Genomic DNA, 5,767 nt, shown 5'->3' with positions numbered 1-5,767 from the left:
ATAGCTATATATATATATATATATATATATATATATATATATATATATATATATATATATATATATATATATATATATATATATTAATAAGATCAAATGAGTCCTCCTCTTACATGTGAGTCCATAAGTCCCATTATGGGCCATTGGATCTTGGAAATGAAGGGCTAAGATGAGAACACAAAAATTAAGGTTAATGCTCTAATTTTGCCATCTTCCTCTAATTTTCTCATTAATTACATTAATCCTGCTCATCTTTCATTCATCAACTCATTATCACATCTCCTTATTCTCTCTCTATATCTCACTTCTTTATATTCTCTCCAAAAAAACCAAGAAAAAAAAAACCCAAAAAACCAAACAAATAAAAAACCCAAAAAATCCAGATAAATCATTTACTCATCTTTTCCTCATTCACCATCCACCTACCACCACCCACCGGAAATCACCACAGTCGTCAACCGCCACCGCCGCCCCGACGTCATTTTTTTTTTTTTTTTAAACTTGATGTTTAGGTGTTCTTTTTATTTTTTTTGTTGTTTTTTTCTCCTTATATCGTCTTGCTATATAATATTGTTTCAAATTTGTGAGTTTTTTTTTATTTTAATCTTAGATCTACTAAAATAGATCAATTTTCATTGACCCATTTTTTTTTTTTCATTTCCTTTTTTTTTTTTTTTTTTTGGTTATTGACATTCTTACAAATTATAGTTTGATTTTAGTACTAAATCTATTAGTTATGAAATCTCATTTTTTACTTTTTTCTTGTTGACATCACTTTGTTAATATCCGTCTTGTTATATATATTTGCCAAATTTCGTATTTAAAATTTTCTTTTGGTATTGTGTGATTTAGGATCTATTAAAATTACTTTATCGGTTAAAATTACACTTTTTCCCGTTAAAATTACACTTTTTTTTGGTTAAAATCCCGGTTTTTTCCTTGTTAAAAGTACACTTTTTTCCGTTAAAATTACACTTTTTTCTGTTAAAATTACACTTTTTTTCCGGTTAAAATTACACTTTTCCGTTAAAATTACACTTTTTTCTGTTAGAATTACAATTTTATGGACTAAAATTACACTTCCGTGGACTAAAATTACACTTTTGTAGACTAAAGTTATACATTTGTGGATTAAATTTACACATTTATAGACTAAAATTATACTTTTTTGGACTAAAATTACACTTTTGTGGACTAAAATTACACTCATAAAATGATAAAAGATACACACACTAACAATTTACTAAGTTACACTTTAGTGGACAATGATTGAAATTGCACAATCTCAATGACTCAAAATAAATGAATTGTGTAACTTTAGTTCAAATTGTGTAATTTTACTCTAGATTTAGTCGTAAATAGTGTATTATTAGTTCAAAATTATTCGTAAATAGTGTATTTTCAGTCCAAAATTGTATAATTTTAGTCCAAATTTAGTTGTAAATATTGTATTCAATTTAGTCGTAAATAACTCCATTAGTTAGTCCAAATAGTCCAAATAGTCCAAATTAGTTAGTCCATATTGTCCAAATTGTTCAAATTAGTTAGTCCAAATTGTCCAAATAGTCCAAATTAGTCTGTCTAACTTTAGTCAAAGAGTGTAACTTTAGTCATTAATAGAGATAAGTGTAATTTTAACAGGAAAAAGTGTAATTTTAACCGAAAAAGGTGTAATTTTAAAGTAAAAAAGTGTAATTTTAAAGGAAAAAAATGTAATTCTAACAAGAAAAAGTGTAATTTTAACAGGAAAAAGTGTAATCGTAACAGAATTGAGTGTAATTTTAACAGAAAAAGTGTAATTGTAACAAAAAAAAGTGTAATTGTAACAAGAAAAAGTGTAATTGTGGCAGAAAAAGTGTAATTGTAACAAGAAAAAGTGTAATTGTAACAAAAAAAAGTGTAATTTTAACAGGAAAAATTGTAATTGTAACAGAATTGAGTGAAATTTTAACAGAAAAAATGTAATTGTAACAAAAAAAAGTGTAATTGTAACAGAAATAAGTGTAATTGTAATAGAAAAAAATGTAATTTTAACAGGAAAAAGTGTAATTTTTTTAGAAAAAAGTTTAATTTTAACAGGAATTTTAACAGAAAAAAGTGTAATTTTAACGAAAAAAGTGTAATTTTAACAGAAAAAAAAGTGTAGTTTTAACGAAAAAAAGTGTAATTTTAACGAAAAAAAGTGTAATTTTAACAGAAAAAAAGTGTAATTTTAATCGATCCTAAATCACACAATACAAAGACAAAATTTTAAATACGAAAATTGACAAATATATATAAGAAGACGGATATTAATAAGGCAATATAATAAAACTAAAAAAAGACAATATAATAATAAAACGAGATTTTAAATACCAAATCTGAAAAAATATAGTCTGTATATCCTAGCAAAAAAATATACAACACCCACAACATTAATATGTAATTACAAAAATAAAAACCAAAATAAACACCAACAATACTAGATCTAAAATAATAAAAAACGAAATAAAATAAAATAAAAACCGAAAAAAATAAATCTGGAAAAAACCCAAAAACCAAAAAATCTGGAAAAATAAATCTGGAAAAAAAAAGATCTAGGACTTTTTAAAACTAACTTTTTCATTTGTTTAAAAAAAAACTCGAATCTCCACCATCACAACAACAACAACACCAACACAACTTCTTTTCAAAAACATACATAATATAAATATAACACACGAAATTAATTAAAAAAAAAAACTAATCGTGACAGGTAGAAGATGAAGGAGGAAAAAAAAAAAAAAAAAAAAAAAAAACAATAACAATAACAGCAGCTCACTAGTTTAAAAAAAAAAGTGACAGATCTGAAAATCGAAAAAGGAGGATAAGAAAGGGGAGAGGAAGACAATGGTTGGGGTGGTGGTGGTGTAGCAGCAGGGGGATGGGGTGGTGGTGGTGTGTCGGTGGCGGCAGGAGGAAGTAGTGGTGGCGACAGGAGGAAGTAGTGGCGACAGGGGGGTGGGATGGTGGTGGTGTGTCGGAGGCGGAAGGAAGGTAGGCAGGGGTGGTCGGTGGCAGCAGGGCGGAGGTGGTTGTTTGAGGGTACGGGAGGGAGGGAGAGAAGGAGGGAGGATGAATTTATTTTTCTGAAATTTTTTGTTTTGTTTTGTTTTGGTTTTGGGTTTTTTTTTGGGGTTTGGTGATGAGAGGAATAGAGAAAAAGGAGAGATTGTGAGATTTAGAGAGAGGGAAGGAGTTTGTGATTGTTCCGGGTGTAATTCCAGAGCAGATATTCGTTACCACTCGTAGCTTGTAGAATGTCGTCTTTGGTTGAATCCTTCTTTCCTTAATTGTTCCTCTCGGCCTCTCCTGCAACAATGAACGAACTGAGGGCTTGGCTTTGTGCCAAGCGTACTCACTCCGACGCTCAAGTCAGTAAACTTAAGGGATAAGTTGTTACTTGGCTGAATGTATATTGTAGAGAGATAAGGAAGATTATACCAGATGAATAGTGTCTTTTAGGTTAAGTTCTGGATCTTTTCCTCAATGAAGGTTGAGGAGTATTTATAGACTTTCACCTTTTGTCACGTAGTGGCCAAGTGGCCAAGTGGCTAGCAGGTGGAAAGATTGATCTACCCCTCGGCCGAGGGACCTATGGCAGGCCGGCGGGCCCTGTTGACTCACCGCCGAGGGGTCTTGGATATGAGTACGCGGGTATGTGTCCCGGGCGGGTTGCCATGCCGAGACCAGTGACGACAGATAGATGGGCTGCATCGGCTAGGGCTAGGCCTAAGTCGTTGACTTCTTTGTGTATATCTTTGACCTTGCTCAATATGTTGACTTGGTCGGCGGTGCAGAATATGCCCCATCAATTTGCCCCAGCGTAGTCTATGCCGTGGTATGGGCTCCGATGTACGTTTGAGCGTATATTCTGCAAGTAATTTGTAAAAATTTTTCATCGGCTTCTTCTCTTTGGGCGGCTTCTTTTACCTCGGCTTTGATCATTCTTAGGCCGTACCATATCCCCTCTCCACATGGATGTGTAAAGGGCATCCGATGTGGAAAAGAAAGTGACGCCGGCCGAGACCCGGGTTGAGAGTGCAGTTGTTTTTGATTGCCCCCGGCCGGCGCTACCTAGCTTGGTTGATCGAGTGGCCGGCGGAGAACAGATGCTTGGGAATTTGTTGAGGAAGGTGAATAGGCGGAGAGATATGAATGGGTGTGTTGAAGACGCTTGGTCACTGTTGCATTGATTGACGTTCAACTGTTGCAACGATTGACATCCCGTGGTTGCATGTCCGACACGTGTCTGCACGCTGATTGGTTGACGCTTCATGGGCTGTTCGCTGATTGGTCCTTCTTTATGGGCTTTTCCCTATAAATAGGCTTCTTTGTCTTCTAATTTTCAGAGTTGTTACTCCGGCGAGTGTTTTTCTTCAAGGTAAACAAACAAACTTCCCAATTTCTTAACTTTGTAAGTTTTTATTGTAAACATGTCTTCTGCTGATGCCGGGCCTAGTAAACCGGCGCCGGGGGGTTCCCCGTCGCGCCTTGGCGAGGAGGAGAAACTGGACGCCCTCCTGATAAGGCCTGGGGACCCTAGGTCTCCTTCTCCTGAAGTTGATCCTCAAATTTTGGAGGAATGGGAGGATGACGATGACGTCGACGATGACGCAGACGATTTTGGTGATGATGTTGAAAAGGCTCGTCCTAAAGAGGGGAGGCAGTACGTTATGGATCACGGCGACGCCTGTAAGGTCCGCCTTGACCGTGCTTGGGCCCGTAAGTTCGCCAGTTGTTCCGGCGAGACGTTTTTCGAGGGCCACTTCTTCTTCGGCAGAGAATACAAAATTGTTATCCCTGAGGAGGGTCAGGCCGTCTGTTGCCCTCCACCGGGCTACACCGGCGTATACATGCGGCACTTGGAGTACGGGCTCCGGTTTCCGCTGAATGAGTATGTTATGGCCATTATTAAGGCCATGAACGTTGCCGTTGCCCAACTGCACCCGTTGGCCGTGAGGACCATAGTCGGCTTTGTCTGGCTTTGTCTCTTCAAGGGGGAGGCCCCGACGGTGAATTTATTCCGCCGGCTTCATTATCTCCGGTCGTCGATCTCTGGCCGCGTCGGATGGTACAGTGTGCACATGGAGAAGGGTTATGTCTCTGTTGACAAACTTACTTCTTGCAAGGATTGGAGAGATCGGTGGGTGTACGTTAAGGTGCCGGATGACTATCCGCCGCCCGCTCTTTTTCAAAGACCGAGTGAATTTGCGGTGTGAGACTAAGGCGGAACATGACAGATGGGTCACCCGGAAAAAGCTCAAGATGGATGCCAGCAAGGTCCTTCTTAAAGAGGATGAGAAGCTGGCGATGAAGCTTTTTGAGGCGGACAAGAGTGGGGTGCCGAAAAGATGGATTCCCCCAACGCAGATCATTCTACAGGATGAGCCGCTCTGCCATGTCGGCCTCATACCGGCCCTAGCACAGGGTGAGTGGGGTCGGTGTGAGGCCCATCACCGCTCTCAATGTTCCTGTTTTTCGAACTTCGATTTATTTCTTCTACTTAATTCTTGCTTTGTTTCCTTCGCAGACCACTTTGGACCGGACTTGTCTGAGGATATCCTCCGGAGGATGGGGCTGCACAAAGACAAAACCGTTGCTAACTTGCATCCCAAGGCTCTGACCCATGACCGCAGGACGTCGCCGAATGATCTCATGGATCAGCAGCTGAAAAGCTTGAATGTGGTGGAGGCCCAGGCGAAGGTTGTTAGTAACATGCCGCGCCATACGCGAAAAACAAAGCCTT

This window comes from Silene latifolia, chromosome X (genome assembly GCF_048544455.1).
Source record: "Silene latifolia isolate original U9 population chromosome X, ASM4854445v1, whole genome shotgun sequence".
In the NCBI taxonomy this organism is placed as follows: domain Eukaryota; kingdom Viridiplantae; phylum Streptophyta; class Magnoliopsida; order Caryophyllales; family Caryophyllaceae; genus Silene; species Silene latifolia.
This window is presented reverse-complemented; position numbering follows the sequence as displayed.